Below are 10,903 nucleotides of genomic sequence, written 5' to 3'. Positions count from 1 at the left end.
TGCTGTTCGGCAGTCATCTTGTCTGCCGTTCGTGAGCTCGTGAGTAGGCACCAGTCTTCACCCCTTTCTACTAGGTTTTAGGTGCCAAGATTTTTTGAGACAGAGCTTACTGTCAGAGCTGCTTCCAGATACTAGCTCACAGAGGATCACGCTGGCCAGCATTCACTGTATAAAAGTCTTTATTGATTTACAGTTTCCATTTTCAAGCTGTAGCGCGCAACTCTACTGTACACCAACTTAATACCCTAGCCTTACTCCACCTTTTCCTCCTGACCGTTCTTCTCTGGGTCCCTCTGCCCCCCGTGGTCTCTTCCTTCCGGGACTCTTCTGACGCTGACCCCCCGGACCCTTCTGTCTCCTTGCGGCGGGCTTTAGGACCTGGCTCCCTTTCCGGGCTGCTTACTGTGCCGCCTTCCTGTGCATTTGAACTTGGCGCGCGCGCCCAACCTCCCACTTTCCGTTTGACCGTTTCTTCTCTCTCCGATGGAGGTGTGGCCACTCCTGACTCATGTCCTCCCCCCTGCGGCGAGCCGCCTGATCCCGATGCCTGGCGCCCTTCTCCCCCACTGCGCTCTGTTGGGGATGTTGGCCCCAATTTCCAACTGCTGCTCTCTGAACCCCCTTTTGTCCCTTCTCCCTGGGGTGTCCCCCTAAGCTCCCCCCTTGCTCTGGTCACTGGCGCTCCTTTCTGTGAATCTTCCGATTCACTGGAAAGACTCGGAGATCTCGGGTCGTCGTCATCGCTCATCTTTCCTTCGGACTCCTCCCCTTCACTCTCTGTTTCCTCCCTTGCCCTTGCCTCTGCTCCTGAACCCCTGACAGCTTGCTTTGCAAGACGAAACGTCTTGCGAGTTCTTGTGAGTTTGTTTCCTTTTTCTTAAAGCCGCTAAGCCGTTAATAGCCGCTAACCTGCTAAGCCGCTAATAGCTGTATAGCTGTGCTTCGCAAGACAAAAAAACCGCAAGATGAAGAGACTCGCGGAACGGATTAATTTCGACTTGCAAGGCACCACTGTGTGTGTGTGTGTATACACACACACACACACACACACACACACACACACACTGTGATTAGACTTTGATTTTTGTGTGAACCACTTTGAGCACAGATTGTGAAAAATGCTGTATGTAAATAGACAGTGACAAGAGAGGAAGAAAAAAACTGATTATGAAAAAGATAAGAATTGGGACACACAAGGGGTTTCCTTGGCCACTTTTATTCCAACAAATGTCTACATTTTCTAATAATGCAACAATTAAAGACATCAACACAAGTTGACTCCTATTTGCACCTCAGAATCAAGTGGTCTTTGCTGTTCAAGTCGGGCCTCAGAAGGATTATGTACAATTTGGGGAAGAAGATGCAAGCAAGCAAGCCTGCACTGGAGGCCAAGATGCAGAAGATCTCCACAGCCACCATCTGCTTTCCTTTGGTGCTCAGATAAGAGGGAACAAAGGACAGCCAAACACTGCAGAACACCAACATGCTGAAAGTGATGAACTTGGCTTCGTTGAAACTGTCGGGCAACTTCCTGGCCAGGAAAGCCACCGTGAAGCTGACACTGGCCAGGAATCCCAGGTAGCCCAGGACACAATAAAACATGGGGGCAGAGCCTTCGTTGCATTCCAGGATGATTTCCTCCGCCAGAGAGTTCATGTCCACATCTGGGAAGGGAGGAGCCGTACAGAGCCAAAGAGCACAAATACTGGCTTGAAGTGAGCAGCAACCCAGAAGAACAGAGTTGGCCAGAGATTTCCCCACCCATTTCCTCACCCTGGATCCTGGTTTGGTGGCCATGAAGGCCAGAACCACCGTGATGGTTTTGGCCAAGACACAAGACACCGCAATGGAGAAGATGATGCCAAAGGCCGTTTGTCGTAAAGAGCAGCTCACTGGGTGAGGCTGGCCAATGAAGAGCAAGGAGCAGAGGAAGCAGAGCAAGAGGGCAAGGAGCAGAGTGTAGGTGAGGTCCCGGTTGTTGGCTTTGACAATGGGAGTGTCCCCGTTCTTAGAGAAGACGCCAAGGACCAAGGCTGTGACCAGAGCAAAGAGCAGAGCCAAGGCTGCTAATGTCAATCCCAAAGGCTCTGCGTAGGAAAGGAAATGTTGGCTCTTGGGAATGCATTGATCTCTTTTCTTGTTTGGAAATTGTCCTTCTTGGCATTTGAAACAATTATCCATGTCTAAACAAATCAAATGAATGATATATGAGTTCCAACACATAAGACAACCCTATTCTTCAGGCATGTTTCATTCTTTGTAATGTATTCCTCTATCCCCAATGGTATCTCAAATTTCCTTTAAAAGAAATATTGTTCTGCCCCCAAAACACAATTCTAAGCCATCAGTTAGTTCTAAACAAGTATCAGAGATAAGTGGAAACTAGTAAAAAGCAGCGGGTATTTTCTTCTTCAAAAACCATATAGGTGGTATCAATCAAATCACCAGGAGTTTAGGATGCAAAGTATTGATACCTTGGAGCAGCAGAATTTGATTTTGTGTTTCTGGCTTTTCTTTTTCTTCATAAATCATATACAGAGGGTGCTCGGGTTGTGAACATGATCCTTGTGGGATGCATGTTTGCAACCCGGAGCGTCTGCCAGTCTATGCACGCGAGGGTTGCAATTCGGCGCTTCTGAGTATGAGCGACTGATAAAACCCGTAAGTAACCCATTCTGGTACTTCTGGGTTTTTTGCAGTCCACAACCCGAAAAAACGCAAACTGAAGCGGCTTTAACCCGAGGTATGACTGTAGGTGCTATCAATCACATAACCAGGTATTTGGAAGCAAAGTATTGACGACTGTTACTATGGTGCCATTGAAAGAGCAAACGGTCATCTCTACTGAAAAGTGAGAAGCCCATTTGGAGGAGCAGAATTTGATTTTGTGTTTCTGGCTCTCAGCCCTAAAACTATGGGGATGGAGGGTTAAGCAAGTCCTCCCTGACTCCGCAAGCTGTGGCAGGTGGGGAGCAGGCAGAGAACACTGGACATGATCCACACCTATTTCCACAGGTCTACTTTGTCAATGTTAAAGTTGTGGCTCTAGTTTCCCCACTCTCTGTGTCCGTCTTCTTTCTTCCAGATTTGAGTGCAACTGCTGTTCTGTTTAGGAGTGAGTACCGAACTGTTAATAAGGGGGAACTGTTGAAATAGACTAGGAAGCATTTTATAAAAGAGCAGACGATGTCTCCTACCCGTTTGATTTGAAATCATCCCATCTGGACATGAAGCACAGTCATAGCAACAAAATGGCCGCCCCTCCTTCTTTTTCCGGCTGTAGCCTGGCTGGCACCGATCATTGCACAAACCAAGGGGCAGCACCTAGCCAGAGAGAGAGGAGAAGAGGAAGCTCCCTTTTGCATGGTAAAGAACACAGTTTGAGACAAGATAACTTGGCTGATTCATTATTCTAGAAGAGTGTTGTGTGTATGCATGAATAAATTGTAATATAAATATTGGAAGTGAAACAGAAGGGAAACTGAATTTTTCATCTTTATAAGACGATGGATGGAAAGAGGACAGGGAAAGACAACTGATTCTGAAATACAGGGAGTTGGCAGAGAAGGCAAAATGGGAAGTATATACATTAGGCTCAGAGAAACACTACAAGGCAAGTACTCTTCCTTCAGCACAATTTAATAACTTATCCTCCCCTTGTCTTCTGAAAAATATGTGTTGTTTGGTAGCATAGGATTTACTCCTACATTAGGGACTCCGGTGGTGCTGTGGTCTAAACCACTGAGCCCCTTGTTGATCAGATGGTCAGCGATTCAAATCCACACAACAGGGTGAGCTCCCGGTGCTCTGTCCCAGCTCCTGCCAACCTAGCAGTTCAAGCTGATATATAGGTACCGCTGTGGTGGGAAGGTAAACAAAGTTTTCGTGCCCTCTGACATTCATCACGGTGTTCTCTTGTGCCAGAAGCGGTTTAGTCATGATGGCCACATGTTCTGGAAAAGTGTCTGCAGAAAAACTGCAGACATCGCCTACATACATGGCCTGAAAAGCGAGATGAGCGCTACAATGGACTTAACAATTAAGCGGTCAATTGCCTTCCCTTTTACCTTTAGTCCTACATTAATGTGACCTGGCTAAGACCGGCAGGAGAGCTTGCTCTCTTGTAGTATTCCCTTCATGCAATAACTGAACTTAAGAATGTTATTAACACCGGACCTTATTCTTGTATTTGTACAGTGGTACCTTGGGTTACTGACACTTCAGGTTACAGGCACTTCAGGTTACAGACTCCACTAACCCAGAAATAGTACCTCGGGTTAAGAACTTTGCTTCAGGATGAGAACAGAAATTGTGCTCCGGCAGCGTGGTGGCAACGGGAGGCCCCATTAGCGAAAGTGGTGCTTCAGGTTAAGAACACTTTCAGGTTAAGAACGGACCTCTAGAATGAATTAAGTTCTTACCCCAAGGTACCAATAAAAATGTTCCCTTTATGAAAAACCAAGAGTCCACTCCCACCTGATTGAATGCTTTGTGCCATTTGATGACTTCTTCATGCATGCTGAAGTCGACATCATGCAATTCCTGTGGTTCTGTCTTTCCTACTTTCACTCGCAAGAAGGTTTGGTTGGGGAAAGTAACCCAGTTCAGAACGTCAAATCCAGCTGCCAATTCCCCATTCTCATCAAAAGACACAAAGTCCCCAGCACTGTTGTTGAAGGAGATGCTCCTCAGGAAAGAGGGAAGCTGGACAGAATAAAACAAGGCATAGATCAAAAAGTAAAGAAGGGAGAAGCTTAATTGGTTTTAGAAAGGAAAAAGTATCAATCCATATATGTCACATATTGGAAAGGTCTGAAAAAATGGTGTGGTCCAACACTGGAGCACATATGGATTTCTGAGAAGTACACTTGGCCAGGCACTTAAGTATTTGAGGATTCCGCTCTGGGGGTCCATGAGCAAAGGCAAAATCATGCAAAGTCAGCAACCCCTGCAACTGCCCTCCACAAGGTGGGGAGGGGCATCCTAGGCTCTGGGAAGGTTGCAGGAGGACCCAGGGATGCTCCCAGAGCCCTGTCAGGACCTCCCCACAGCCTGGGAAGCAAGGGGGCACCTTCTTTCTTGGCCTCTGGGATGCACCCAGTGGCCTTGTGTCTCCTTCCCTGAGGCTGCCATGGAGTGCACTGCCTTGCTCACCTGGCCTTGGGAGGGAAGTGCAATTACAATTATAACAGCCATATAAGTTCGTTTTTGTTCCAGAAACAACTGCAGGCTGCAAAAGATAGTTATTGGTGGACAGAATGCTTTGGCAGACAGTGGTAGAAACAAAGCTATATAATTTCACATGCATTCTTCATTCTTCATATTTCTCCTTTCTCTTCCTGACTTTGTGCATTATCACATGGATAATGAAACGAGTCTAGTTTCAGAACCATTTTTATATGGAATGCATTATGAGGCTTGCCATCTATTCAGGAGTTTTTTTAAGTACTCATATTGCAGGGAAGTTTGTTATGTCGGAGGTTCTTCAGTGGTTGTATAGAAAAATATTAATATAGGGTGCAGCGAAACAAACACCAGTGGTTTGTGCAATGTCAAATGGTGAGATGTTGCCAAAGGGATGTTCTGGAGAGGTTCTTCCTGAACAGAAACATACCATCTTTCTGATATTAACAGATCATGAGGCCCAGTTTAACATGCCTCCTTCTTCACCACTCCTGTCATATCAGCATCACAAACACATAGGACAGCAGAACATTGTTGAGTTCCACAAAGAGGTGGCATTTCTTTGTGAGGAAGTGCAGGAGGAGATACTTCCACCTCTGCAACTTGAAGGGGAAGAACAGGAAATATATTGATTCTGGCTCCAACTTGAAGGCAAGGGAAAACAGGGAAGCACCGAAAAGAACATTTGTTATGGTGAGAGAGTTAAATGCTGTTAGAGGTGCAGTGTCATCACCCATTAGATTAGCCCCAAGCAAAGATTTATTCCAAATATGAAGTCTTACCTGCCAAGGTTGCAGGTTTGAAGGATCGAGTCCACCTCTGCCTGCCATCCTTCTGTGTTTTGGTCTGGATGAGAGAATCTTATGCAAAGTATATGAAATGGCATAAACCGCATTATAGGTACTGTAACTTTGACCAGTCATGGTCATTTCAAAAATGTGCCCAGGAAGGCTCTCCAGACTCTCTTTGCCAGTGCATGTGTCTCTGCTTTCATTGGGGTCATTGGAAACAGAAAATAAGCAGTTGAATGCCTTTTCCCAAAAAGTCTGGAGGAACCCATCTCCATTTGGAGAGTTGGGGTTTAAGGTCTGAAGGAATTCTGTAAATCTCTGGACTTTTTCTGTGTGAATTGCAAAAGACAGGGAACCATCAAAGACTTGAATATCGTAATACCTTTGCATTGTATCTGCTGAGAAGGCCCATTGGGCTGTCAAAACCCACACTTTGCCTGCAGAATTCTCTGCAATATCTTCAGCTAATGAAGAAAAATAAATCATCCATTTCACATTGGTAATGGTTGGAGGTTCTGCACATAGAACTAATATATTGACTTCTGAGTTCATCAGGAAAGAGGACTTAGTCTTAAAGAGATCCAATGAACTAAAATAATCTATCCCTTGAGAAAAGGCTGGTATTTTTTCACTGAAGGCTGTGCAGACTCCATGCTGGGAAAGCATTGGCACCAAATTTTGCACAAACCTCTCTCCATTTTCATCATCTGAAGCAAGAAGTCCAACCCACGTCCATTGGAAATGAAGAAGTAGCTTGACAATCCCTGCATATTGATATTTCTCATTGGGCACCGTCCGGAAGAAGGTTTGGAGCTGCAACTCGGTCCTCCTCACTGGAGCTAATACACAATAAGCAATCTAAGGAAGAAATCAATCTCACAATAATCGGAGAGTTATAGCAAAGGGTTAGGATTCATCCCACTTAACTGCCTGAAGTAGATACCATGGGAATTTATTGAATTTATTCTATAGTTTTGTATAATGCAGGAATTTGAATGAATGGAAGTACAAATTCCTTGTTTTAGAAGAGTTATAACATAAAACCACTGTATCCATTTTTCACCAATGACAGCATCTTGGTCAGGTTTATCATTCACAATGAAGTATGTAGAAAATGAAATATTTCTTAAGTGATATCAGGTCTATGAGGCTGCCCTGTTTAACGCCCTCCCATCAGCTGTCTAGGAAATAAACAGCTATCTGAATTTTAGAAGACATCTGAAGGCAGCCCTAAGAGAAACCTACATTCATAGCTAAATTAATGCCTGCATAGATCAAACCAGCTGGTTGGGAGGGGCCATCACAGTCATTCCTTCAACAGCCCTGTGAAACAGAAAAAGGTAGAAAGAGCAAATATTCCATTTATGGATGCTTGTTGATCTCACCATACCCTAGTACGTATCTCCAGCAGTAGTTGGGTAGTATTGTTTCTCTGCCCTCTCACAACTGGTGTTCTGCAGCTTCCTGGGAGGAGGATTCCTATTGCTGCCTAAATATCAGTGAGTGAACTATTTATTTTTCCAGGTATGATTTTTTACTAAAAACATGAGAAAAGCCAGACACTTTTGTGTAAGTTTTGTATTTTTCTTTCTCACTTCTTTTTTCCGAAATATGAACAAAGGTAAAAAGGAATTATGGAAAACCAGAAGATAATTATTTTACCAGAGGCAGAAAAGCTTCACAGCTCACACACTCATTATATCACTACTGCCATGCGCTCTACGTGGGGCTACCTTGGAAGGTGACTCAGGAACTGCAACTAATCCTGAATGCAACAGCTAGGCTGGTGACTGGGAGTGGCCGCCGAGACCACATAACACTGGTCCTGAAAGACCTACATTGGCTCTCAATACGTTTCTGAGCACAATTCAAAGTGTTGGTGCTGACCTTGAAAGCCCTAAATGGCCTCAAAGGCCCAGTAGACTTGAAGGAGCGTCTCCAACCCCAACATTCTGCCCAGACACTGAGATCCAGCTCTGAGGGCCTTCTGGCAGTTCCCTCACTGCGAGATGTGAAGTTACAGGGAACCAGGCAGAGGGCCTTCTTGGTGGTGGCATCTGCCCTGTGAAACGCCATCTTTTCAGAGGTCAAGTAAATAAGGAGCTATCTGACTTTTAGAAGAAATTTGAAGGCAGCCCTGTATTGGGGAGTTTTTAATGTTTGATGCTTTACTGTGGTTTTATAACCTGGTTGAAGCTACCCAGATTGGCTGGGTCAACCCAGTGAGATGGATGGCAAATAGATGATATTATTATTATTATTATTATTATTATTATTATTATTATTATTATTATTATTATTATTATTATTATACCTGTGGAATCTTGTAGATGCCTAAGATCGTCTTCATGTAAAGGGAGATGTCAGAGTCAAGTGCTCCAATAACAGCCATCATATTTCTTTTCTTGTCACATTTGAAGTTGGGGACAATCCTTTCTGTGATTGACAGAAGTTTCAGGGTGTTCTGATAAGTCATCCTTGTATTTCCAAAGCTATCATGGAGGTGGAACCCAAAGCTCATATTTGGTACGATGTTAGGATTCTCATTGATTTCTTTCACAGCAAACACCAGGGAGAGGGTATTCTGGTAGTACTTCAGTGTTGAACTAATAAAAGTGTTGTACAGTGTGTCAGAGATATTCATTTTTTATGACATTTTCCAGCAAATTACGAAAGATTAAATAACACAAATAAGCAAAAAAAAAAAAACCTCATACGCATTGTACATCCTAACATTTGATAATGGAAATTGACGGTCAGTATTCAGTCAGCTTTAGGAATATAGCATCTAAAAAGCATTTGTGCAGAACATTTACATACTGCAACACACATAATAATAATAATAATAATAATAATAATAATAATAATAAAATAAAAAATAAAAAAATAAAAATTTATTTATACCCCACCCTCCCTGACCAGAGCCGGGCTCAGGGCGTCTAACACCAATAAAATTACAGTAAAAACATAACAGGGGAAAAACCGATTTAAAATACAGGTTAAAAAACCAATTTAAAATGTAGCCTCATTTTAAAAGTAGCCCACAGATCAAAACCATAAGGGGAGGGAAACATAAGGGTCAGACTGAGTCCAAACCAAAAGGTCAGGCAGAACAGCTCTGTCTTGAGTTATTCTTTGCAACACTTCAGTAATTTTTACCCAATATTGTTTAAATGGTACAGGGGGAATATACCGGTAATCCAGAATCTATTATATTCTTTTCTCACAACATCTGTGACTGTGAGACTAAATGGTGGTGATTGTGAATGTGGGGATCAGGCTTTGCTGCAAAGTCAAACCATCCACCCTTGGTGTGAAAGGAAACACAGAGGGAGGATGAGGATCAAGCATGAGATCAGGTGAGAAACATGAGATCAGGTGAGAAGAAAGCAGAAGAGGCAGAAGACAGAAAACTCAAGATAAGGAATAAAGCAACACAGAAGATGCCAAAATCACAATATAAAGAGACGAAAATGTAATTTTAACCTTCATACATGGAAAAAGTCAAATGTGTTATGAGCATGCCATGGTTTGTGTGGTGTAGTTATAGTCTATAGAAACATATAGAAGTGTACACTATGAAGGAGACAGTGATTTCCTTACAAAAGTTCATCTGTAAACTTTGTGTTTGGGTGGTCATGGAGATCTATTTCTTCAGATGTACAGCCAAAAGCATTAACAATTCCTCCAATGATCACATCCCCCCTCTGATAATACTGGTATGGAAACTGGAAAGGATCCGTCATGGTGCATCTTCCAGAGTCTTCCTTGCACTCAGTTGGAGGCACCTGCAGCCACAGGAAGAGAAGAATCAGCAGCAGAAATGTTCCTGCCATCTTGACCAACAGTTATGCAGAAAGACAGATTTCTCTCTCATCCACCATGAATTGAATTAGGTTTAATGGCTCTGGATTAATTTTGATTAAGGGAAAGTGCCGAAGATCTGACCCATGAGATCCTGTGTGTTCAGAATTTCTCACTGGGGCTCTGAATTTCACAGGGTTTATTTAATATAACCTTTTACACCCTGACTGTGTTCATGGTCTGACATGAGATTGGCAAGATGGATGATGTAATGCATCAGTTTGAAATAATTGCTGGTTACACCATTATCTCCCTGAAGCATTGTGCTCTGTGAGACAAAATGATAAGAGCAAAATAATCATACTTATTTCTTGTTGAGTGGTGCACTGGGAATGGTGAGTCACAGAAAGCAAGCAGCCCACCTGCAAACTGGTAATCTGAAGGGAGCTCAATAGTTTTTCCAAATCTCTTCCTCTATCCCACATGCCCCATTTTCCTCAAGTATACGTGTGTCACCAACATAGACCTGATTTTTAAGATTTTGGACCTTAGGGGTGTAACAACAAGAGCAGCAGCAACAACAGCAGCAACTGGTGTATCCTTGTACACCAGTTCAGGGGAGGGAGGAAACAGTTAGAATAATGCAAAGTTCAGTTGCAGGTCCAATACAGGGTATTACATTTCCTTCCAAAATAGAGAAATGATTATTGTTTGCCAGACATTTCTGTTTCTAAACACTTCAGAAAACCCTTCTTGCATGAACCAACAGCTTAATCTACTAATTATATGTAAGGTTGTAGAGAAATGTATATGGAGAAATGTATTTTGTCATCTAAAGTAGGAGAGCAACGTGAGGGTCCCAGCAGGTGACAATGACGGCCTAGATGCAGTGGTGCAACTTGAAACATAAGAGACATGTGGTTGTGGCAGATGAGAATAGAATAGCCAGTGAGATCCTGCAATTTAGAAAGTGAGCGACAGAAACTATCTGAAGGTTTAAGTTCTAATAATTACTTGTTTATGGGGCAAGGGGAAATAATACACAAGATATTTTGGGGGCTTTCATGGTTACCCAGCAATGTGAGGTTCAGGTTCCATATGAGCATTCTTGGAGCAGTTCCATT

The 10,903-nt window shown here is 43.3% G+C and overlaps 1 protein-coding gene across 1 annotated transcript in view; it reads left to right on the top strand.

Annotated features, from left to right (window-relative positions):
* Positions 1-1,892: 1,892 nt before the first annotated feature.
* Positions 1,893-10,903, top strand: part of LOC309518174 (vomeronasal type-2 receptor 26-like) — a 56,375-nt gene continuing 47,364 nt past the window's right edge. The window contains exon 1 of the mRNA XM_082197987.1: positions 1,893-1,963. The gene's annotated coding sequence lies outside the window, so the exon portion shown is untranslated. The remainder of the gene's footprint in view (positions 1,964-10,903) is intronic.

Source organism: Podarcis vaucheri, assembly GCF_965113315.1.
Source record: "Podarcis vaucheri genome assembly, chromosome: 14".
Lineage (NCBI taxonomy): Eukaryota > Metazoa > Chordata > Lepidosauria > Squamata > Lacertidae > Podarcis > Podarcis vaucheri.
This window is presented reverse-complemented; position numbering and strand designations above follow the sequence as displayed.